The 25,191-nt window shown below is 47.9% G+C and overlaps 2 long non-coding RNA genes across 3 annotated transcripts; one reads left to right on the top strand and one right to left on the bottom strand.

Moving 5' to 3' along the window:
* Window positions 1-3,468: 3,468 nt before the first annotated feature.
* Window positions 3,469-14,029, bottom strand: LOC128150722 (uncharacterized). Its single transcript, XR_008238152.1, has 4 exons — window positions 13,958-14,029; window positions 12,029-12,227; window positions 5,849-5,916; window positions 3,469-3,643 (listed from the first exon to the last, which is right to left on the bottom strand). It is a non-coding gene; the product is annotated as an uncharacterized LOC128150722 (long non-coding RNA).
* Window positions 14,030-14,276: 247 nt separating this feature from the next.
* On the top strand, window positions 14,277-22,319 carry LOC128150718 (uncharacterized). 2 transcript variants are annotated; one of them, XR_008238147.1, is made up of 6 exons: window positions 14,277-14,311; window positions 15,125-15,235; window positions 15,865-15,987; window positions 19,518-19,764; window positions 21,098-21,564; window positions 22,247-22,319. It is a non-coding gene; the product is annotated as an uncharacterized LOC128150718 (long non-coding RNA). The 2 variants fall into 2 exon arrangements; XR_008238146.1 differs by lacking the exon at window positions 14,277-14,311 and having other exon boundaries at window positions 15,074-15,235.
* Window positions 22,320-25,191: the final 2,872 nt, after the last annotated feature.

The following is a 25,191-nucleotide window of genomic DNA, read 5'->3' as shown; positions in this document are numbered from 1 at the left end:
TGTTTCTCATATTTGATATTCCTTGGCATGGCATTACATGGTAGTATGTGACCTGGAAGCCCTGAAAAGCCAGAAGATTAGGGTCAAGACCAACAGAGTTTCTGTGGCATCTGCCACATCACAGAAGTCATGCTTATGACCATGATCTTTCAGAGGCAAAAATTATCAGTTTAGCCTCTCTCTTTATAGTTAATAGGTTTCTTTGGAACTAGATCATTTGAACGGCTTCCTTTTCAATTATCGAGAAGATTCATTACAAAAAAATCCCCAAATAAAGAACATCCATTTTACCACAAGCTATTTAAAACATGGTGAATAATACTTGAATGTGCATTAATACTAGTTTTTAATATTGAACTAGAATAATTCAAAATCCCAGTTTTGCTTTGAGACAGATCAGGGAACCTACTCAGGACCCCACTGGACTTAGGTGATCTTGTACACGGCACTTTGCAGGAAGAAGGCCTCAGCTTTTTCTAACGTAATGCATTCTCAGCTCTTAATGATTGTTTCAGTGCAGTATGAAGGGCAGAAAAGAGACAGAAAAACACCCACACATTGAAGGATAACCTGAGAACATGCAGGCACATCTTGCCTCCTCATGCAAAATGTGAGGAAAGAGTAAAGCATTTAGTTTGACAAGAGAATGGCAGCTCCTAACAAAATTCAAGCAAGATCCATGCAGTCCTAACAGAAAGAGAGGCAGCCAACATTTCACTTCAAAAAAAAAAAAAAAATCTCTTCACAGTCAAAAAAACAAGCTGCGAGAGATGGAAACTTCGGATTCATTCTGTCAAAGTTGCTGGCCAAATGTCCAAAGTAAGAGGACGGCTGATCAATCAGCTCTCAGGGAGATTACAGATCTTATTCCCTGTCTTAACATCATTTGCTAGGTTCAGCCGAATCATTAGAACCTGCAGGAGCACAACCACAAAGAGCCCCTTCTTATGTAGAGGTTTAACTTGGAGATCATTAGGATCAAGTTACTACCTTTTTTACAATGCAGGTCAGCATTTGATCTACTATATTACATTCTAGTTTGCCTAAGAAGCATGTGCCATGGTACTTTGCCACTTCCCCCCACACACCCCGCCCCAGAACAGGCGTTTCACTTCAACACAGACATTTCATAATTTCAGCATATAGGCAAACGTCAAAGGTGTTCATCTATTTTACGTAATGGCTTTACCTGGGAAGAGTACAGCTTCGCCTAAGGGCAGGTTGGAAGAGAAGATACTGACTAGCTCTCACACTCCCAACTTCAAGGCATTCCGACCAAAAGGTTTGGATCCAAACCTTCTATTCAGCACAGAAATAAATAGAAAGGGTTGCCCGTAAGCCTGCTCAAAGAGAGTATGTGAGAACACACCAAAACCATTCTCAAGCACGCATTTTTCTTAAATGCTAATAACCTGTTGGATTAGCAAGGAAAGTTCTACCTTGCTGCATGCTGCATCTCATTATTTTTTTTGATTAAATCACTTAGGGAAAAACCTCAGAAAAGCAGATGAAAGTGAACAGTTTGGGAGTTTTGGCTTCATTTCTGTTTTAAGGTGGTTAAACGAGCAATTTTATTGCTTTCACTTTCCAGAAGCATTTTCTTTGTTTAATAACGGATGAGAGTTTAGCTAAGTAAATCCAAGAAGTACTCTTGTTTCTTCTCAACAAAGCAGTCGTCACCATCTGTTCGCACTTGCCAAACACACATCCAGTAAGACCAAGAGAGCAAGGGCTCCCATCTGCTCCGTTTCCCTTGCATGGCAAGGAGGAGGACAGCAACCCACCCATGGGAGCAGGCAGCTTGCAAACAGCCACCGTGCTAAGGAACACAGCCCACGGCTCAGAAATCACTGGCCTATATAAGGGCTTTCCATAAAGGTACAAATGAGCAGGACAAAAGAAGGACCAAGTATCTGCAAGATCAGAGCAGAATGAGAAAGCCAAGAGCATAACTTGCAACACTCCAAAATGAAAAAAAAAACCAACAACCTCTTACAAGGACATCACATCATCTTGGAAGAACAGTGCCCTTGCCTGCGCACCAGCAGGACCCAACAATTCTTACTCCCGAGATTTTCATCACCTGTTGTGGCAAGCCACTGGGCAGGCCTCATTAGCCATATCCTCAACAGTTTTAATGGACAACTGTAGCACTTGGGACACACAAACAAATGACAGGCTAGCCGAGGCCATAAGGGGAAGAAAGAGTCCCATGCTACATCTACATATAACAAGCTGTTTCTGAGTGACAGGGGACTTGTACTCTGGGGGTAAAGGTGTCCATTTTAAATGACAAATCTACTCAGTGGGATCGCTGTCTTCACAAAGAGGCACTTCTCCTCACCCTGCCGCAAAGGTGGCAAAGAGGAAGGGAACCTATGAAGAACACACAGCCAGAACCAGAACCGAGCTGGGACGGCTGCCAAAAGTCTCCAGGCACATCAGGCCACAGCACACTCCACATTTCTTCACAGGTCTACTTGGTTACTGGCTAAATAACTATGCTGCCTCCCTCCCTCTTTTCCTTTGTAGCACTGTACATCGCTGACAGCAGCCTACTGCAAATCGCTTACCATAATTTAGCTTACCAAAGGCAGTAATGCATTCAGGTATTCTATGGCACCTGAATCACTAAATCGGTTTTTTCTTCAGTGAACCTCCCAACAAATACATCAAGGCCCGTCCTAGCCAAGCTAAAAACACACAGTACACAATTACCTTAAGATTTAACAGAAGGAAGCATCTTGTATGGAGTCAAACCTCTGCAAGTACACAGAAGGACAAACTGGGTATCTTCTCATCTCGTTATACTCCTCCATGCTAGCACCAGCTGCAGTCCCAGTCTTCTCAGACACACCCTGAAGATCCATTTAGCCCAACTGGTTCTGTAAGCAGTACCAGACCCCCCAAATGGGCAAGAAGAGTACAGGTGTGGAAAACCGGTTCGTAGAGGCACATTAAACACATGGGAGAAGACATTCTTCAAAGCAATCTTTAAGAACTCCACATTTTCAAGACATGGAGAAAGGAGGAGAACTTACATACTTAAGGGTATTTTATAGGCTTTAGAAGTCACCACCTAACAATGCTGCTACCTATCCTTGCAGCTGTTGGCATAAGCTTCCTTTGACCTGCAAGTTTATTTTTCACAGGATCCCTGCCTCTAGGGCAATTGCCATCTTGCAGTGCTGCAGCCTCTTCCACAGGCAGTGCAGAGTGTCATTTCAGAATGCCTTTTATTTGTTGTTTTCCTAGATGCAAATTAGAAGGCCCTTTGGAAAAAAAACATCTGCAGTGGGCCTTTGGTATGGAAGGCCAGGTAATGTTGACAAGCCCAGTGTCCTTTGTGTAGGCTACAGCTGGTAGAACTGGCCAACATCTCGTCCAATCACTGGTTATTCCCCCCCCCACAGCCCCGATTTTCTGAACATAATGCCGTCATGAAGGTAAACACCTACTGATGGGAATCCCTTATCGGACAGGGTGCTTAGCCACTCAGTGACAACTCTTACTGGTGCCTTGCTCCCCCCCATCCTCCCCCACCATACTTCAGCCATTATACCTCAGCAAACTGAAACAATGCAGACTCCTCAGTTTGTTTTACAGCTCCAGGGACTGCAGGCTGTGATGTGCTTGAGGAGATCTGTCAGGAAAACAATTATGTTTGTATTACCTAACTCTTCAGTTTCAGTATCAAACTTCAATGTGCTAAATTTCTGATCCAGCGTACAGAAAGACTCCTGGGACCTAAGAACATGCAGATGAGTCCCAGCACACCTGTACAGTGAACAGTAGCTGCCTTCCCAGGAGACATGGAAATGGGTGATCTGTGAAACAGTGATCTTGAATAGTTTTTCACAAGGCAAGTCTTGCCTAGGATCAAGAGAACAGGCTAAGGCTTTTTTGAAGGGCTTTTATTTGCCCACTGGTATGTCAAAAGAGGGTTAACAACAAGAACTTAACATTATACTGTATTTCACAGTTCAGTGAAAGACCTGAGACTGCAGACTACTGGTGCTGATTGTGCACACAAATTGCTGCTCAGCACGGATTGCTCTGGAGGATGCAGCATTTTACTTAGGGGGCCCTCGGAAAGAATCGGAGAGGGGCGGTTTTATTCCCTGGGAAAGTGCTCTGACACTTACCTGCTTCTCAGACAGCATAGGACAAGTAAAATACAGGAACTCATCAGTAAGTAGGGGCTAATTTCTGGCCCATCAGGATTCTAACAAATCCCACCACTAGTTCTGTTCAGACTGTATTTATGACAGTGATTTTGGTCTACATTTGGGGGGAAAGCAGATTACACAGCCTGCCTCTTTGATGTGGAGGGCCAGCTTTCAGAAGAATATTACAAGCCCAAAATAGCACAGCACAGTACAGCTTAGACTTAAAGTAAGTATTACATCATAAGCCGTACTGCATGCTTCTATCAGAGAAAATGGGCTTTATGTAGGTGCATGGGAAGTGCGTCCTTTGCTCAAAAAAAAAAGAAAATCCTGATTAAAAAAAGTTCATATACTAACACAGTCACACGACATCCTTTTTGATTCGCCTCTAAATCCACATGTCGATTTTATTCCTTCACCATCACCTGAAATCATACGACTTGAGGCACTTTTCATGGAAAACCAAGAAAGCTCAACTCAGAAGGCAAAGACCCTTCTTAATGGAACTGACTATCTGTGACTACAATACACCTTCCCCCTCATTTAAACATAACAGCAGAGTAAAAACAGGTTTTAAATTCCAAGCGGAGAGAGTCCAACTTGGAAGACTACAAGACATTCTCCTTTTAGCACAAAATAATCACTTTCTTTTCACTTCTCTGCCAGCATTACCCTCGTGTTTCTTGTTGTTCATGCTGCAGCACAGAAAGCCAGTACCCACAGCTGCACAAAGACTTCCACTGGTCACACCGGTGTGCAAAGCACTGAGGAGCCTTGGCTCAGTCTTGGCCGTACAGGAGCAATCCATCTCAAACACACTACACATTTGGCATTTGCGGGTATCGCAGAGAGAGAGTTAATTATTGCTTTTCCTCCCAATAACAATGAAAAAAGAAAAAAGGAAAAAAAAAAAAAAAAGAAACCCTCCTCGCTTCCACAGCTCTTCTTTCCAGGCTAGAGATTTATGGCAGCGACTACCTATTTTACCCAACATACTAACCACTTTTTGAACAATTTTCAAAGTTTGCCCCAAAAATAGATCATAAATATTAACCTGTCTAAAGAAAGACCAGAGGTCTCTGCACTACTGGAGACACACGGGAACACTTTTATTTACTAGAATCCTTTGTAAAACCAAATTGTTTGTGATGGCAACTGAACTACAAACTTCTTTTCAGACCGAAAGACTTAGGGAATGGGAATATCCTGCCAACACTTTGATGGCTTGTTAGCACTTGCATGGCTTCAGAATGCACACGTAATGACACTGACTGTATGGAAATTATCAGGTATTTATTTTGCTGTTGGTGCCAAGGCCACAGTTGTGTGAGGCATTACACAAGCAGATGAAATCCTTGCCCAAAAGACTTTGCAAACCACCTCCGTGTTAACACACTCACTGCATTTCAAGCCTTCCACCTGTGACGACGTCCTCTCAGAGGGCACTCTTGCCTGCTCTGATCAAACACTCACTCAGCAGAGTTAATACTGAACTGATATAAAATCTGGGCCCAACCTCTACGTTCATGGTTGGGATACAAGACTGCTATCACAGGGCTCACACTTCAGTCCCACCTGAGGTATGTAAGTAATTTACATTTCCCACTGGTCAAATATTCCTCCTCAGTGCTCTCTTTCAACTGAGGTCTCGCGGTAAGGGAGAGAAGAGAGTTCCTTACCTCTTGTGCAGTCAGGGCACGTTCCCCTGCTAAAAGCAGCATACTCAGGCCTCCCATTTGTGTCGGATCTGTTAAAAGAGTAAAACCAAGTCTTCAGTTGATTCACTTGCTTCTTTAAAGAACCTACCATTTGCAGCGTTAAACCCCCAGCAGACTACTTGTCACAAACACTCTAAGCAAGCTGCCATAAAAGGCAATTCAAGAGAATCACAAATAACCATTTCTGTACCCTCTGGGAGAGGCTTTCAAAGCTCTCTGAAAGGTTTGAATTGGATTTGTCTGCTTCTCACCCCATTGCGTGGATTTACGATTTTACTGCCAAATGGTTTAGGTACTACAGAGATGGATACCTTTAAAACAGCAACTGTAATGATCCCATGCATAAATATACACAAAGGTGCTCTAATATCACCCATGTCTATAACTCCATGGATGCTCCTACCAAGGGAGTGGTTCCTTTCCCTAGCCACTGAACAAGTAAAAGGATGGAACAAAATGGCATGATCAAGCTCTGAAGCAAAATTTCCATTTTCGTTTAGCTTTAATTTAGAGCTGCATTTAGTGGTGAAAAGTGCCAGCCTGACAGCTCTGAAGCATGAAGCGCTTGATCCTCTGCGCCAGAACCACGCAGGCACTGGCCAGGCAAGCTGCCTGCCTACTTCTTGCCATGCCAATACAATATATAATTGAGGAAAGTAAAATGCAGTTAGAAGTGTATTTTCTCCAAGTATTTGATGCTGACAGCTTCTTGCCTCTAGCCTTCCTGCACCTCAACAGCTCGGAAAATGACAAGAAGTGAAAGCAATGAACACTGGCACTGCATTACTCACGGAGTGGCTTTTCCACTCAGAACAGTGGTTGCTCTTCATCATCATGAAGACTAATTGTCTGGTTTTGGAGGAGTGCTTTGGAAGCAATGCAGGGGCGCAATTTAACAGCGTGTCATCTAGAGAGAGGGAGACAGTCTGTGGCCCAAATGTCTCGCTCAACAGCCACAGCGGGAGAACAGGGCAGCATTATCCTTGCTGTATTGCTGAGACACCAACTTCAGCAATGATGAGACACCAAAGGTAAGTAATTTTCCCCAGGTCTCACTAAGCATGCACTCACGTTTTCCAATTTCCTTTCACTGAACTACACAAAACCTCTCTCTACAACAATAAACTACACGTGCCCGGGACCATTCCCTGGAATGGAGGCCAACTGGCACAATTACCCTTGGCCACTTGGTTGCATTTTGCTATGCAAAATTTGGAGGCAGAATAGCTGCATCCAAAATGCCCACTGGGAAATCCCCTGGCCCACTCCCACTCGTGAGCGGTGCCAAGGAAGTTGTTGAGCTTTTCAGCTGACAGGGGCCAAACCTGTACCTGTAAACCTCCAAACGATTTAGCACTACAGATGATCAAGGTCATGGGTACACACTCACTGGTGCTGTTTAATCCAATACCACAGATGCCGCCAAAAATTCTCCCTCAGACAGCATCTCACGCTAACATACACAGGGTAGGTTTTTTCAACACTAGCTTAAACCACCAGTAAACAGAAGCAGAGGAAAGCAATGGGAATAAACGAAGCTCATCCGCTATCTCAGGGATAGAAGAGTGGCTCATTATCTTAAGAATACAGACTAAAGAGCACCTGGCTTCAAACCCAAGGTGCAACCGGAATCATTTTTTCCGTTACTGCGATGAATATGCAGAAGGTGTGGGTGGGTGAGGGGCCGGGGTTGGTTGTTTTTTCGTTTTTAAACTTCTTACTTTTAAAAAAAAAGGGGAACAAAAGGTATTAAGCATCTACAAAGAGACAAGGTACTATCACAAGTGTAGGATCTAGCAACAAGAAGTGACTGAAGAAATGGAGACAGAAAATGGGAAGGGTCAGCAAGCACCCAAGCACAATTCACAAGTGAAGCGATCCTGTCGCCAGAGCCCTTTTTGCCACCAAAATGCTTAATCAGCAACAGTTCAGTCCTTCAAACAAGAGGACATCAGAGCAATTAAAATGTGAAAAGGCAACACATACCTTGAAAGACAATGCCTGAAGAGGCAGTTGATTTGGAAGAAGGAGGGATTGGAAGAGATCTCCAGGCCCATCATAAACTTACTGAACTCCCTATTAAGCAATAAGGGGTTGACTGGTTGCTTTCTGCTTGCTTTCCTTCCATCGGAAGGCTGTTGCAGAACACAAATCTTCTAAGCACGTAGAGTTTTCTTCCAGTTTACAGCTTAATTTTAGTCAGGACCAGGTGCTACACATGTTTTCTGGTGCCCACACCTTTAAGCTTAAAAACTGTTCTGCCTAAATGGTATTTCCCTCTCCTGCGTTTACAGGAGTCACCCCACTCTTCTTCCACTTGTTTATTCTAGCCTAAGCAAATCAAGAACTCCTGATGTCATCACGCATGTCCATCGCCCATGTCCCAGCAATCCCTGCAGCTCTCTTCTCCAGTTATTCCAGGGGGAGGGCATCTTTCTTGTACAGGAAGGACCAGCAGGGCAACCACGTCAGGTGAGCTGTGCTCTGTTCAATGGCATTAACTCTTCTCTACAGGTCCTGAAAAGACTTGGCCTGACACCCTGCAGTGTAGCACTTCCTTATGCCCACATCACGCTGTTGGCTCCCAGCTGCTCTCCTGTGCTTCCCTTTAGCTACCTGTAGTTCTTCTTCCCCCTCCTCAGTTTTGGCCAGCTGAAGAACTTAGAAGAGAATCATAGAATCACGGAATCATAGAATGGGTTGGGTTGGAAGGGACCTTCAAGGGCATCTAGGTCCAACCCCCCTGCCATGGACAGGGACACCTTCCACTAGACCAGGCTGAGAAAAGCCCCATCCAACTTGGCCTTGAACACTTCCAGGGAGGCGGCATCCACAACTTCTCTGCGCAACCTGCTCCAGTGCTTCACCACCCTCGGAGGGAAGAATTTCTTCCTTATATCTAATCTAAATCTACCCTCTTCCAGTCTAAAGCTATCACCCCTTGTCCTATCACTACATGCCCTTGTCAAAAGTCCCTCTCTGGCTTTCTTGTAGGCCCCCTTCTTCCCCCTCTTCTAAATATCTTCTTGGGGGTCTCAGCTTGCTGCCCTTCAGCTACGTAGCTTAGCACAACAGGACAAGGGTAGCACTGTTTTCTCCCCAAGTAAGCAAATACTTAAAGTGTTTATTTAAATATAAAAATGAAAAGGAAGGAAAAAAATGACAGCTAAGTGGAAAGTGAAAGCTTAAATTGGTGCTGAAGCAACGCGACTACTTATTCTGCAGCTGTAGCAGAGGGCTGGCACTTAGATGTCTGATCATAATAAAACAAAAAATCCTTCCACTATGGCTTCAAATTACAAGATAACTCCATCTAAGGGAAGACAAAATGTATATACACAAACATTGCCATATGTCCATAGTGCCTTCTCAGCACAACATTTCTCTCACAGCACCAAGAACTTACTGCTATGAAAAATTACAAATTTTAAGTGCTATTTTAAAGCAATTTACAGTTAAACCAACAGCAGTGAGAAAATAGTCAAGAACTGGACTTGCAGAATGGGAGATGATTCATGACTTTCTCAGCAGCTTTTACTATTGATGAAGCTTACAACTATCTTACTATTCGGGAATGACATTCTTTGTTAGTATTGGTCCGGTTAGAAACTCAGCAGGCTGGCTTGTTCATCATTGCAATTTTTCAGTCAGAGGAAAGAAAGAACTGAGGAAGAACTAAGCAGAAAGAAGGCCAGCAGGTACCAGTTTCAACTACCTTTCACCTGGGTGCAGAAAGAAGCTTCTTTCTAAAAACAAAAATTGCATCTCTATATGCTAGGAAGCGTTTTTTTCCCACCCTTCACTTCACTAAAAAGCTTTTTGGCCCAGCTGGTTTTCTCCCGATGCAGAAATGTGGAAGTATCGGGAAGCTTGCACATTTGTATAGGAAAGCTGTTGCCCACTTAGCTCTGTAGCTGTGAGGGTAGGTGCTGCAATGGTCACGTTCCCCTGCAAACAGCAGTTGTCTTTGCAGGTGAGCCGTGTCATGAGAAAAACATGCTCCATTACAACTTCCCAGCTGGATGAGCAAGGACACCACTAGTGGGTCTGCAGGTCAGAAGCCCAACGCTGGTGCCACACCTCAGGTTCTTGACACAATGGTAGGTCAATATGCAAAACTTAAAATGTGTGGTGGTGACTGTTGGGATGCCAAAAAGGAAGGAGAGGTATGGCCTGTGGGAGACTTCAGAAAAAGAAAGGAAGATCTTACTCTCTCTACATTACATTTTCCAAAATGACATCTAGTATGTAAAAAGCAATCAAGACAGGATTAACAGCTACCAACGAGCAAACAGATTTCCTGGAGTTGTTCTGGAATCATATAATCCCTGTCTGAAGTAAGCTATCTGCCTTGAAGATGCGAGACAGTCAGTGGCATTTCTACAGTTGCTCAGCTACATTTTAGTTCATCAGTTAGCATGCAGCCTGGCTTTTGAAAGACGTTGCACTGGCTAGAAGAGTCAGAGCTGAATCGAGCTATCACATGAAGTCGAGGGGAGAGGAATACACCACCACATATTTACCACAAACTGGAATATAGTTGACAAAACAGTAATCCACTTGGCACAGCAGACTTGCCATGATCTAGATGCTGCTGCTAACATCTCTGTCAGAGGCTGATGTTATTTTATGGGGTATCGTTGTACTCGTGAAACAGCCAGCCTTCGCTTGCACGAGGACTGGAGTGAGACTCCTGTGAATTACTGTGCTCACTGACTCAGCCAGCAGAACACAAACAAACAAACAAATAAATAAATAAATTTTAAAAATCCCATGTAGCACAAAAGAGGGCCTTCTTCAGAAATTAATGGCTCCATAGATAAAACAATGGATTAGATCAGTTTCTCACTAACTCTTAAGTTCTCTGTCCTCTGCTCTGATAGGTGTTGATTCAAGATCTCTCTGTACTCAGAAGCTCTACAGTTGGATATCCCGGCAGGAGCAGTAGGGGACAGCAGCCAGGTACACCAAGACCTACTTCTTGTTGTCTCCGTTAAGTCAATAAACCTGAAGGAGCATAAAAGTGACTCCTCTGATAGCAAAACCAGAACGGGATGAAGGGGCTTGAGATTTTTAGAACTGGTCTCCCATATACCAGAACGATGTAGCAGGAAACACTTTCTTTTGATCCCATGTCATAGTTCCTTCACAGCCAGAAGAAATTTCGTTACAGGAATTTTCAAACCACTAAAGTGGCAAAAAGGCATACAAGCCTTTTTATACCTTCTGCTCCTCTCATACTTGTTCCATAAAACCATTTTCCACTCTCCAGCTCACGGTCTCTCTAAGCAGGAAAGTCCTATCTGCCACACACTTGTCATAACCTAGGTAGGATATGACAAAGTTTCAAATACATCAGTATTTATAAAATCAGAAACGTCAAACTGCAAAAAAGAAAAAAAAAAGAAAAAAGGGTGGTGGGGTAAATAATTAGTTTCTACCTTGACTGTTAGGCTCTTAAGCTGCCAGTATTTAACATTAATGTTTCTACTTCAGGGTCATGATTGCTACAGTTCTGCCATTTGTGGATATCAGTTTGAGATTATCTGCCTTTCACCAGCTCAGGCAATCCACTTCTTGATGGATATTATTTTGTTTTCTCTTTTAATGTTTAAAATGGTTAGAATCCACCCCTCCAAGCTATCATTATGCTTCTCTTGATTTAAATACAGGAAGTTAGCTCCACTGGTACATTCATGCACAAGAACGTTACCACCTCCAACTTCACAGACAACCATAAATTATTTCTGTCAACGGCAAATTACTAAACATAGTACAACACTCCATGAAAGAGAAGAAGAATGCACACAATCAGCATTTCCCTTTTTGACTATGAAAATCTCTAACAGCAGATAAGCCTGAACTAAACACCAATCAAATCTGGACCCCAAATGGGGTATGGCTTATGATATGTCACACGTCTGGACTCAACTACTGAAAGCAATCATGCACTTAGGAAGATTTGAGGCTGTTATGCAGAGGTTTAACTAGAGTCTTGGCAACTTAATTTGGGACATGAAAGGTATTTGCACTACAGTACCAGGTGCAGTAAAGGAAACTGGTCTTGCAGTTCGATTCCAACGCCGCATCCGCAAACAAAACGAGGCTGCTACGTTTGAGGAACATGGATGGAAATCTCACCTGCCATCCTGAAGTTACGCTGTGGCATTTTGTCACTTTTTGTCACTTTCCTCAGGCTTGGTAAATCTTTTGCAGAGTCTGAGGCAAAGGCCCATAGCTTCTTCCTGTTTGTAACAGTGGATGTCTGGGGTTTCGCAGGTTGGTTTGCGGTGAGGCACCACTTGTACCCTCAATTTGCCTTCATACATGCATCCTTGTACTAAAAAAGGAAAATTGCCAGTCATGACATTATACTATCCACAGGGCAATAGAGTGCACTGCTTGTAAGAGCATTTAATACAGTAAAAAATCCTTAAATATCTTGATTTTTTTAACAGTTTAGTCACGTGCTTAGAGTCTGACCGCCAACACAATCTAACAAGAAGAACTATTAAGATAAGTAGAGCTGCATTTAAAAAAGTGGGGTTTCTCTTTCCTCTCCTGAGGGTTTATCACCCAGAGCAGGCTGAAGTTCTGATCCTGCAAGCTGCTCCCCAGTGCTTGAATGCTCACTCTGGGAAACAATTTCTTTTGCAGGTACAATCTTTGTTTACTTTCTAGTTTGAATGAAATGAAAGCAGACGTTTAGCAATAAATGCAGCATGATGCTCCTTACCTTGCACTCCTTTTCCTCTAATAGATCTGTACCTTAGACTATTTGAGTATATTCTTTCCCAAACCAGGCACTGAAAATAAACCACTACCAGTATCACCTCATTTTCAGCAACTTCTGATACATCATCCCAGTGTGCCTTCCAAAATGTACCATGCTGCACAGCTGCATGAAATAAACGGCGAACATTTAAAATGCTCTTTGGCCTGCAGCACACAGCACACATCTCAGGTGTTTGCTATATTCTTGGTACGAGGCAGCAAAATGAACAAAGCCAGGCTACGCATGGGGGGTAGGGGGAGAAGGTCTGGATCCTGCACAGTTTCGGGGGGAGGGGGAAGGACAGGAACCTATTTTATTCTCAAAATGCAACTGTGATGTTTTCCAAATACCTTGCTGACCAGACCAAGACAAGATTTTTGAATGTTAGCAGCAATAAAAAGAGCACATTTCAGTATTTCAACCATGTTGCTGTGCAAGGTGGAGAATGCATGAATCAAAGGAACATGCCACACATACCTGCTGTGGGTGTTGGCCTAAAAACTGAGAGGGGCATACAGCACTGGCTGCTGTGGGAGGCCACCCAGTAACGACCAGCGGTCACTGCAGGGAGGAAGAACCCAATACCTCCCCATGCCCTCAGTAGCTCTCAACGGCAGCAAACAACCAGAAGAGCTGTTTTATCCTGAAGCACATGGCAGGGCGGCTGCAGGAAGTTTCTGCCATGGTGGCACACGTTGCCACCCACCCAGCTGTCATCAGTCCCCGTTACGGCACAGAGAAACGCCTATGCTTCATGCACATGCCTGCACAGAAACACATGCAGAGGAAAAAACCCCTTGGGTGTCACATACAGAAACAGCACTGACAACCTTGTTCTCTGACAGAGTCACTGCGGTGTTCTCCCAGATCAATAAACAGCACGCCTTGTGGCAGGATCACCAGCGCAAGCGTATCGCGTGCTTTCATCTCCATCTTAATCTACCGGCTGGCACTTGCTCCCTCCAGACTGTAGCCGGGAGAAAAGCGATTCCGTTTACAAGAAGCACAGCACGGTGTGAGCCCCCCGTGTGAAGTCCCGTATTTATAAAAATGGCTACAAATAATAAAACTCTGCAGGGACCGCTGACCCACACAGAGGCTGTGTTTTCTGAAGAGGGCGTCTGCGTGAAACCTACAAACCCAGGACTGCGACCCCCCTCACCCTGTCCCTTTTCTCCTTCCCTCAGCCGGGCCCGGCTCCAGCTTGGAGCCCCCCCCGGGCAGCCAGCAGGCAGGAGACACCCCCACGCCCGCCCAAGGGACTCGCTCGCCCCAGGGGCAGCCCCAGCCCTCACCTCAGGCGGGCCGCAGCTGGAGCAGAGACTGCAGAGACCAACATGGCCGCCCGGCAGCCCCGTGCCTCAGGACTACAGCTCCCAGCATGCACCGGGAAACACCAGGGCCCCCGGCTGCCCCATGCCTCAGGACTACAGCTCCCAGCATGCCCCGGGGCGCTCCTTCCTGCTGCCTGACCCTGCAGGGACACCATCCCCGGCCCGGCCCCGCCCCCCGCAGGCCCCATGGCCGCCTCCCCGGGGGAGGACGAGGACGAGGACGAGGAGGAGAAGAAGAAGAAGAAAGAGAAAGAGAGAAAGAGAGAAAGAGAAGGAGAAGGAGAAGGAGAAGGGGGGACAGAGCAGCAGAGAGAGGTGGGACAGGGCGGTGGGGTGGCCGGAGAGGGGCAGGAGCAGGACAGAGAGAGGGAAAAGGCGTCAGGAGAGCGGAGTGACAGAGAGATGGGACAGGGAGCAGGAGAGAGGGACGGAGGGGAAGGGTGAGAGGAGAAAGGCAGGGAAGAGATAAAGAAAGGGAGAGGCAGGGACAGAGAGCAAGGGAAGGACGGGAAACAGCCCAGAGAGACTGAGAAACAGAGGGATGCGGATCAGGACAAGGAGAGGGAGAAGGACAGAACAGCGGTGGCCTCCAGGATTGAGACGGCAGAGGAGCAGAAGGGGATGGGGAGCAGGACGGAGGCCCAGAGAGAAGAGAGAAGGCCCAGCCAGCTGAGCAGGCGATACAGGCAGGAACAAGGGGCCAGGCTGCACGAGAGAGAGGAATGAGGAAATACAGACAGGGAGCGAGACAGAGAAAGAAAGAGAAAGAAGAAAATAGTGGAGAGAGGGAGGAGATAAAAAATGGGGGCAGGGAGCTAGACAGAGCGCGATGGGGAGAGACCAAAAATGGCAATTCTGAGCAACTGCCCCCGTTTCTTGAGCACTCCCCAGGAACTGCATTACCGGGAGCCACGAGGAATGTGCTGCCTGCCAAAGCCCTGCCCTGGGCCCAGTCCTGTGCCCTAATATTGGTGATGAGCATTGCCTTGCATAGTGGCCAGGACTGAGGGCAAAAAAGGACAGCTGGGGGTAAAAAAATTACCCAGCTTGTTTTAGGTTGGGGTTTTTTTGCTTGATGTTTTTGCTTTTAAAAAGAATACTGTTTAAGCTCTAAATACAAACTGCAAGGAAAAAAGAACCAGGCGTACCAGTCTGGACACATTTAAAGCCTGAACCCATTCAACAGCTGCACCAACCACCGCTCATTCCTGCTGCACACGCTCCACCGCCTGCCTGCAGGTACAGGCAGCCGCCCTGTTTCTTGAGCGTTCCCAAGGCATGGCAGCACCAGGTGGCTCAAAAACCCATGCTGCCTGCAAAAACCTAAGCACAGGTGAATTCTGGTCAATTTTTCCTCTTTTTAGGCTGGGTTAAAGACTCGCCCATCGAGAGATGGCTCAGGACCATGCCGGAGTCAGTGGCACTGCTTTCTGGATCCCATGGCGGTGATGGGCAAAGGAACAGGTTGTCAAATCCTGGGCCTGGGTACACGTGTGGGTTTTCAGGGTCACCCCTGCCTGATTTTTCCCAGCAAAGCTGCAGGCAGTGCCAGTCCTGTGCTGCAGCCTCAGGGCTGAGGCTCAAGGAGCTGGGCATTTCCACAGGCGCTGCATCCTGCCGGGCCCCACCACCAGCTGCTGGCTGCCCTGGGCTTCCCCCTGTTCTCTCCAGCTCTGCTTTCTGCCAGCGCTGGTGGCAGCCCAGAACAGCCTGCTTGCTCCCCACAGCCCCACTGCCGTCCACATCTGCAGCTCATAGATGGTGTCCGCATGCCACAGCTGATTTGGGGGGTGGCAGGTTTCTCTTGTGGCAGCCTGGGAATGGGGGCAAAGCAAACCCCATCTCTCCCTTTCGATCTTTGTCCCCAGGGAGACCCAGTGGAGAAGTACCATGCACTGGAGAGCGTCCTTCAGGGAGGTGACAGCCGACTTCAGAGCAACGCTGAGAGCCACCTGACAGCAAAGGTGCCCGGTGGCCACAGAGGAGCCCAGGTGAGCTGGTTCTCTTGGAGGCCAGCAAAGCAGCCTTCCTCCGCCTCTGGTTTTGTGAGATACGGAGCAGTGCAGAGATGTTTCTCAGGCATCCAGGTCTGAGGAGAGTTTCCCAGTGCCCCTGTGAGAGATCATGGTCCCAGGCAGCATCTCCCCCTAGAGCCGAGGCCGTATCTAGCCCCCCGGAGCTGGGTATGGCTGCCCTGAGGGGTCTCGCAGGGAGGACGGGGTCATCTGCCTGCTGGCTCTGACCCAGAAATGATGAGCTGAAGCCCCGTGGCCATGGTTGGCCGGTTCAGCATCTCCGAGTGCCTTTCTCCCATGGAGCGTTTAAGCCAGGCACTTTTTCAGAGTGTGATGGATGATGTGAAGATGGATGCTGGTGATGTCCTGGTGGCTCTGTCCCACTCCCACTTCAAAGTTGTGATGTCTGAGATCTGGGGCTGCAAGAGACTGTGTTAACTGGAAACTTTTGTCTCGACATTGCTGCTGCAAAGCAACCATTTGCCAGCCTCAACATCCTGTTGCTGTGGGGGAGAACGCGCTCAGTGAGACAAAATGTCCCTGAAGAAACCACCATATCCGCCTGAAGCTAGCAGTGCCTACCAAGCTGTGCTTGCCCACGAGCAAGGTGAAGAAACCACCGAGAACACCTGGGCATGCACCCATGGAGCAGGGGCAGCACGTATGATAATGAGCTCCGTGGAAAGGGGTGGACTTTTCGGAGAAATCATGGGGACCAGGACTATAAAAGAACTGCGTACTCCCCTCTCAAAGAACTGAAAACTGTAAAACCTGAAAAAGCACCTGAAAAGCAACTGAAGAGAACCTGCAGCGCTTGGGACTGGGACTTTGGCTGGAACCTGGGAGTTGGACCCTCCATCACCCACATCGAGACCGAGTCAACGGGACGCTGCTGGCTTCGTGGTGGTGGTAACTAGTCTTGCTATCTCTCTCTCCCGCTTTCTTGCTTAGGTCTGCCTCTGTTTCCTTTCTTCTTCCCTCTGTCCTATCGTTATTATCAGTTGTTATAGGAAATAAAACTTGTAAGGTTGTACAGCATCTGACCTCGTTTGTGTCTTAATCTCGCTCTTGGGATCATTTAAGAACCCTCCCTGATATCGGATCGGGACAGGGGCCACCTGCAGGCTCTGGCGGAGATGTCCGGGGAGTTTGTGTTCCATTTTTTGATATCTTAGGGCTACAATGTGCTCGGGTTATGGTATGCTAGCGTTACAGCGTGCTAGGGGTATGGGATGGCAGGATTACAGGATGCCAGAGTTTAGGCGAGTTAGGATTAAAGCATGTTACTGTTATGGACTGGCTGTGGGTTTGTTGGCCCTGGGTTCTTGGAGTTATGTTATTTTTGCCTTGTCTTGTGTTCTGGGTGGTCTTTTTTTTTTTTTTTTTGCGATTCCTTTTTTATCTTGTTTGTCTTTTCAGGGTTTGGATAGGGGCCTTTGGTTTGTGTATGTTTCTTCTGGCTGTTTTTTTTTTACTGTTCTGGTGGTTTGTGTGCGTTTTCTGTCTCAAAACCACCATTTGTGGTCTGATATGTCTGACCAGGTCAGACAGTGTTACTTCTGGTGCAGTCTGACTCATTTCCAATGAGTCAGAAGGTTGGTAGGTAGGTAGGTACGGAAGACTTGGAGTCAATTGCGAACAACTACCAGATGGCTAACGGGCACCTATCCCACTCATCCCTACACAATTCTGTATTGCTACGGACTTTACCAGCCATAGTCATGGATTCTGGGCCTGTACTGTAGTGCAGTCAAAGCAGGTATTAAAAAAAAAAAAAAAAAAGTGCTTTTCCAAAATATTTACAAGATTGGAAACAACACATGGCTGTGGGCAGGTGGGAATACAGAGAAATGGGCAGCGTGCATCTGGATTTAGGGTTTGTTCCGGGATTAGGGCAATGCTACCAGGCCTAAGGGTTATTTCGGGTTTGAGGGGGTGCCGCTGGGTTGAAAGCTGTTGAAAGCAGCATCTGCTCCAGTGGAAGGAAACCCTGTCCTTCCAGCAGTGCCAGCAGTGCATCTCGTAAGGTGCTGCGCACCGGTGTGGTCATGCTGCACTCTCTGGATGGTTGTTTCAGCAGCTTGGGTCCCCGGCTGGCCACCCTTGAGAAGAGCTGGGGTGCCACCCTCAGGTGTTTTTAACTCACCCGGTTTGAGGTGAAATCATGCCTCTCACGTTTAGACTACTTTAGGATAGTACAAACTGTGCTGTCTGCTCTGCCTTGGTAGTCAATGATGTGTTTTTGTTTATAGTTGAATTGCCTTATTCCTTCTTTTGAATCTCTGATGCAGATCACTCAGGGCCATTGATCGAGGCTGATTTTTGAATTGTGCCTGCTGTTTTGCTTGGCAGTGCTGCAGGAGGGAAGCCAGGCCGCGCTGCTCCGCTACTGCTTGCAGGGGTAGGCATGGAGGAAAGAGGCTTTAGGAAATCCCTTCCCAAGTCCAGCTGAAGCTCAAGAGGTTTTCTGCCAGTGGAGTTGCTGCGGCACTTGCATCTCTTCGCAAGGTCTCTAACTTTCCTTGGGATCACCTTAGTTTCTGCTCTGTAGGAGGTTGCTGGCAAGCATTGAATTCGCACAGCCTGTGCTCCTGTTGAATCGTCTTGTTGCTTTTTGTCACAAAGCAGTTTGTCAGAAAATGTCTAGTGAATGAGGCTTGTAGTGATAGTTCGCTATCTGGATGTTCAGAAACAGGAAAGGGATGTAAGTTAACGTTTTTAAGCTGGATGGAAACAGCAGCTTGAATTTATTAAATGTCTTGGCACACGTCAGAGCAGCTCTGATATAGCATCCTTTGCCTTCTAGCGATACTGGGTAAGATCATGAATCTTTAGTCCTGTGCTAGGTTTTCACCTGCAAACAATTCTGTGTACTTCTTCCTGCATCTGCTTTTGACCCTGTAAAACCAACATCTGGTGTCTGGGTCTTTTGCTTTGTAGTCAATGATACTATTTTGTAGTTTAGTTCATCTGCATTTCTCTCTGTCTCTCTGTCCTGGGAAAATTAACTCTATCGCAGCTGAACCCAGGACACTCTCTCACTCCCTCTGTTTTGGATAGCTGAATAATCTAGTAACCTGTTAAGTAGAAGATTAACCAGGCGCCTATTCCTGTACTAAAGAATGCAATGTAGGAGAGAAAGGCAGAAGCGTCTCAATAGGACACATGTAAAAATGCAATGTCCTTGACAGTTTCGGCCGTGTTTGGCAGTGGTGGTTGCTGTAGCCCTGTGCTAGCTTAGTGCTTCTAGGTCAAACTCAGTGCAAATGTTGCCTGTGAGTTTCTTGCTTGCTTCTGCCTGTGCCTTTGGTTGGCGTGGTGTCAATGCTGTTGGCTGGTGTGTGGCTTCATGCCTTATGTGGTAGGCTGATTTGTCTGCTTTGGGAAGATTTGGAGCTGTTGAACAGGTGGGACTGAGAGCAGGGAAGGCATCTGGCTTTGGGCTCTTTTGTGATTTCGTTAGCGCAAGGACACGGACTACTGTTTGGCTTATCCCTGTTGTTCAGTCCAGGTACATCAGCCTCCAAGAAAAGGAGAAGTCTAAAGGCAGCATCCTCCCCAGCAAGTTTTGTTCTAGGCATCAGTCTGCCCGACGTCCACTGTGGAACTGGGGCCTGTGAAGAATGATGACGAGAGGTGCTGGGACTGCTTTCTCGAGGAAGAGCTCCAGGCTGACCCTTGGGCCAGAGAAGTCCAAGCTCACAGGGACGGGCCTGCACAGGCTATGTAGAAGACGGACCACTGTGGATCGGGGTGAGAGCCCATTGCCTTTACTTGAGATCCACTGTCTTCCCGTTGCTGATACGAGGCGTGGTGGGGTTGAAACTGAGTAAATCCCTGAACTGAGATCTGGGGGGGCCATTCCTGTAGTACCAAGGACTCCACCAGAAGCTCATGTCACAGTGCCCTTTCTTCAGCACACAGCTCGGCCTCGTGAGACTAGAGAACATCCTGTTGCCTGTCTTTGTCCCGTCCGATTCAGGGACTTCCCCTTCCAGGTCAGACGGCTTCTCAAGTTCTCAGATTAATCCTTTCCTGGGAACTTTTGATACTTGCTAGGCAGTCTGTTTTCTCTTGAACTGATTGATCCAGCAGAATTGTGCTTATGAAACCACAAATCTGGGATTTGAGGGCTTGTTACACTCAGAAGTAAAGCAGGCTGCATCAGTGTGACACTAGGGATTGTTTTGCACAATGAAAACTAAAGTGAGGCCATACACCCTTAAAGGCAGCTGTGGTTTAGACTCAATGAGCTACATCTGCAACCCTTCCTACCTCAGCGTGTTCTCTAGTGTGGTTAAGAGATGTAGGTACGTAAAATGTTCCAGGTATGAACAGCAGACATCAAGAATTGCAGCAGTGATAAGATCTACTTTTTTTTTTATTTTTTAACTGGAATTGGATTCCCACCTCCAGCTTTTGAAGTCACTTTATCTGGCAGTTGTACAGCAGGATTCCTGATGGTGCAGTTCCACCTGTGGGAGGCAATTTATAGCCTCCCATTTGCTATTGAAGAGCAGCTCAAATTGGAAATAGCCCCTGTTGCAGAGATGGGCCCCATAATGCTGGACTCTAGGGTTGTTCGCAAAGACAGTAAGACGAATGACTTCTTGAAGCTGTGTTTTCCACCGTCTTATCTGTACCCTTGAACATCATTTCCCCATAGTTACCAATTTCTTGCTCGTACGTGAAATTAATGCTTGAGTTTACCTCCTGACTCGCTAAGCTTATTTTGCTTGTTTTTTACCAAAAGATTGTGAAAATCAATTCACAATCATTCAGCAGGCTGCTGAATTATTATCTGCATCACGTACCCAATGCTGGTGGGTACCAACCTGCAGCTGCTTAGAGGAATTGGACTTCTTCTCACTGACTAGATGGCAAGTGATGCTGTATCAGTCCCCAGATATGCAACACTGTGGGAAAGGAAAGATCTTTTAGTCCTCCTCTTGTTCTTCCTTTTCCTCCTCCTCCTCCCCCACTAAATCTAGTTTAAAGCTCTCCATACAAGTCTGGCCAGCCCGTAGCCTCAGTAACATTTACATATAGGAAATAATATGGATTTCTTTTTTTCCCCTCCCCTCAGCCCAGAGGATCCCACAGAATTGTCCTCAGACTCCGAGGCAGAGAGAAATCCACAGAAGAGCAGTGGCCAAACAGCAAGCACAGAAGCAGCTGTAGCCAAAAGCACCTGAGCCTGAGGATGGCAGGGAGCGCGCTGATGTGCAGAGAGCTAGGATGCTGAAGGGGTCTTAATTTCATCTAAATCCAAAACCTCAACACATAGTGGGGAGGGGCAGTGCCCCAGGGCCGTGGCCGCGGTGGGAAGGCCGGACTGTGAGGTCACAGAGCCCCGCTGTGCCACGCCGTGATGTGCAGTGCTGTGCCACGGGCACCGCTCCAGCAGCAGCAGCAGCAGCAGCAGCAGCAGCAGCAGCAGCGGCATGGCGCAGGCGTGGGGGGCCATGACCCCCGCCTGCCTCCTTACCCTCTTTGTGGTGTCCCTGCAAGCCTGGGCTGTCGGGGCTGCTCCGTGGCAAGCGCGGGGATTAGGTAGGTGGGCAGGGGAGGGCCAGCACCCAGCCCTGGCAGCGTCGCGCAGCACCCACCACACCTCGGGGTGACACCGGGGCTGGGGTCGTGGTGTGGAAGGGCTGTGAGAGCAGCGGGGCTGGGCTGGGCCGGGTGAGCCGTGGCCAGCTCCACGGGCAGTGGGAGGCAGATGCCCTGCAAGGAGGTGCAGGGGTCTGCAGCCGCTGCAGAGGCATTTTCCAGGTGAATGGTGGGGCCGAGAGCAGCACTGCGGGGTGAGGAACCATCCCGAGAGCCAGCCCTGTGCTGCCCTGCCCCAGGGCAGCCTTCCCCCAGCCTGCATGTTGGGGCCAGAGCAGCACCACAGGGGCCAGGCAATAGCCTGCAGGGGCACTTCTTCCCTGGGCTGGTCACAGCTATGTCCAGGGCCATGGCTCTGCCGCTCCCTGGCTGGATCCTGGCTTTCAGCCTCAGGGACGTCCGTCCTTGGGAGATGTCTGCTCAGGAAAACAGGAGCATTCCTGCTCTAGCCCTGCAGTGCTCTCCTCGGGTGAACCCAGGTCCCCCAGGCAGGCCCTCTGCAGCTTTGGAAATCTCCACCCATGTCTGGGTCCCACGTCATTACCTGACCCCCCTCCAGTGACTGCAGGTCACTGAGAAAGAAGTAGATCACAGCCTCTAATGGAAACGTGCTTGATTACAGCTGTGCCTGTAGCCGATGGCCACCCGACTGCTCAGCCGGATCTTGTCCGGGAGCCTCAGGGCAACCCCACAGGTATGTCACTTCAATGATATCCAGCTTCCCAGCCGGGTTCCAGAGCTGACGCGCAGGGATATCGCACGGGTGCATCATGGCTTTTTACTTCCTTTGAGATCTGCCAGCTCAAAGCCCAAATGTGAGCAAGATGTCTCTTGCAGGTGTGAGAATATAGGCCTGCATCGTGTGTGCCATGTTGTTCTGTGATCCCCTTATATGTTCTGCTATTCAGTATGACAGTGTATATCACAATGTATGATGGGAACTTCTCGTGGGTGTTTGGTTGCAGATGTGGGTACAGGGAGGGCTTTTCCAGCTTCTGGGCTGGGTCCTGCGCTGGAGCTCACCTGGCATCCCAGGGGTGAGTAGTCAGTCCTGACTGACTTCACAGACTAAGCGCTCGTTTTCAGTATGTTATTCTTGAGAAATTTAACTTTATACTTTCTGTTAAGGTCCTCAAAGAGCAAAGTATAAAGCTAAAGCTGAAATAGGAAAGTCTTCCCAGTGGTCACCAGAAGTCCTAAAGGAAATCCTGAAGGAATTGGACAAAGCAGCACGTGGTGGGTATAACCGGAAGACTTGGGAAGCTGAGGTTTCAGATGCATGTATGGACAAGCCGTAGCCTATGCAGCAGGAAGGGATCGATCAGAGCCTCACTGCGCTGACACTCAAATTTCACGCCTTGCAGGTGCTGGTGAGCTGTAGAGATGGTGCAGAGTCTCTGCTGCCAGTTGTGGTTCAGCTGAGCCCCAGGGACAGCTGCTGCCCCAGTTATAGTGTTACTGGCCAGAGCTCTTCTGGGCAGACGTTGGTATCCAGCTGGCAGGAACTGGCGGTGCTCACACCTTGAGTGTGTGAGGGACTTGGCTGAGGAGCTGATTCCTGATAAGCCATGAGAGGGCCAGCACCCCGCCAGTCGCTGGCGGGGAGAGTGCCCTTGGCCGGTGGACAGGATGCGCCGGGAGCTTGGGGTCACTGAGACTGGCAGACTTTGCCTGGGCTGCAGGCATCCCCTGGCCAGGATGGGAGCACCCCGGCTTCACAGCCTGGTCCAACCCCATTGTTCTCCTTGATGTCTGAGGACTCTCAGTGACACCTCGGGGTCAGGGACAGGTGAAAGCTGGACACCCAGCTGAAGGCCAGACACCTAACTTGAAGGCAGCTAAAATGAAGGGCTGTGAATTCAGTGTCAGTGGTTTGGCTGTCTGTTTCTAGTTGTGTTCTAGATAACCTGGTTGTGGTTTTCCTCTTGTTTTGGGGGACTGTGGGCTCTTCACTGCCACTTGTGAAAGCACCCAGAATGTGGTAGCAAGAGCTTGCGGTTCAGTCCACCGTGTGTGTCTGTTACCCTTACCATGTGGTGGAGTTGGTATGATGGGAAGTGCTTCTCAGAAGGACTCTTTCCCCAGCTGAACCGGTTACAGCACCTTCCTGTCTTCTCTGAAAAAAGTAATTTACCATCATCTTGCAGTTTGCCAGAAATGCACTAAGTGGAATGTGAACAAGATCACATGCAATCCCCTGCAATCTCAGCAGGTCAGGATTTGCTGTCTCCTGGTAAACTGGAAAGTGTCTAGCGCTTGAATTTTTCTCCATGAATGACACATTGTTTGGACTAGTGACTAGGTGCACCCCCAAATGCCCAGGCTTTGTTTCTAAGCCTTATTAATGTATTTTGAGAAGTACTGCCTCCTGAAAATACCACGTTCCTGATGAGGAACGGTTACTTCTAATTAAACTGAGCCACTTTCTTTCTAAAGAGCTGGACCGTGAGACTGTGGAGACGGAGGCGTTTCAGGAAGGAGATAGTCACGCAGTGCCAGTCTCTGACGAAAAAGCAGGGGCAATTCAATCAACAGGCGTGCCAGGTAATTGCTGTCCTTCAGTCATCCAGTGTCATGAATCAAAATCACTGTGTGTCTGCAGCCTCTTGCCCTGGTGCCCGCTACTGCACATCTTGTCAGCAGCCAAACTATTAGTACAGAGCGAGTGTTCTAAAAGAAGCCAGGAACGGCTCTCTGAGGATGACTGTCATCTCTGGGGTGTGGAGGTTACTGCCATCGGTGTGCCAGAGAGACACTCACTCGTAACCCTCTGTGGATGCAGTGAGATGCTCACCTCCCAGTGCAACCTGTTCACAGGAATTTCAGAACTTTGCCGTTTTGGGAATGAGGCCATCTGAACCACCCTCAGCAGACGATGGGAAATATGACTCTTAATCGAATGTGCCTCCTGCAATACCTGCATCCCAGCGCTTGCCCTGAGTCCCCCTAAGCGCAACAGAGGGGGATCCCTCCTGTGAAATGAGGTCCAAAGGGATTCACTGACGGATCGGGCATGGGCTTAGAGGGAACCTGTGCCACCCTCCTGCATCTTCTGTGCCTGAGCCATGCTGAGGTTTTACCTTTCTCTGATTCTTGGCAGTGGCAGTGCTGTCCAGCCCTGGAGAAGGCCACCACGCCAGGAGATATGAATTTTCTCCAAAGAACGCAGGTGATTAGCAGTCTTGCAGGGGGCCATAAGGGGAAGACAAGTCCTGAAACCTGGGGGCATGCAAGCAGTGCCCATGCTGGAGAAAAGGCAAAGAGGGAGAGAGCAAGGTTCAGGTGTCTCCTGAGAGGGCCTGACTCCATCCCCTCAGGGTGTGGGTGCTGGGCTGGGGAGAGAGCTGGGGGTGGCACTCCCTGACGCAGGGATGGTTTTTGTCTGTCTCAGAGAGGCTATTGGTCAAACAACTGTGCTCCCCCACATGCTCTCCACCTGGTCTCATGAGTTCTGTTCAGTGGGACAACTTGTCCCAAAGGGTCAGAGAGAGCCTCCAGGCAGCACCACTAGCAAGCCTTGGAGAGTGAAAGTGGGTGAGCGCAAAAGAAATTGTGTGCAAATGTGAA

Source organism: Harpia harpyja, chromosome 14 (assembly GCF_026419915.1).
Source record: "Harpia harpyja isolate bHarHar1 chromosome 14, bHarHar1 primary haplotype, whole genome shotgun sequence".
NCBI classification, from domain to species: Eukaryota; Metazoa; Chordata; class Aves; order Accipitriformes; family Accipitridae; genus Harpia; species Harpia harpyja.
Note: the sequence above shows the minus strand (reverse complement) of the source record. Positions and strands in the feature narration are given on the sequence as shown.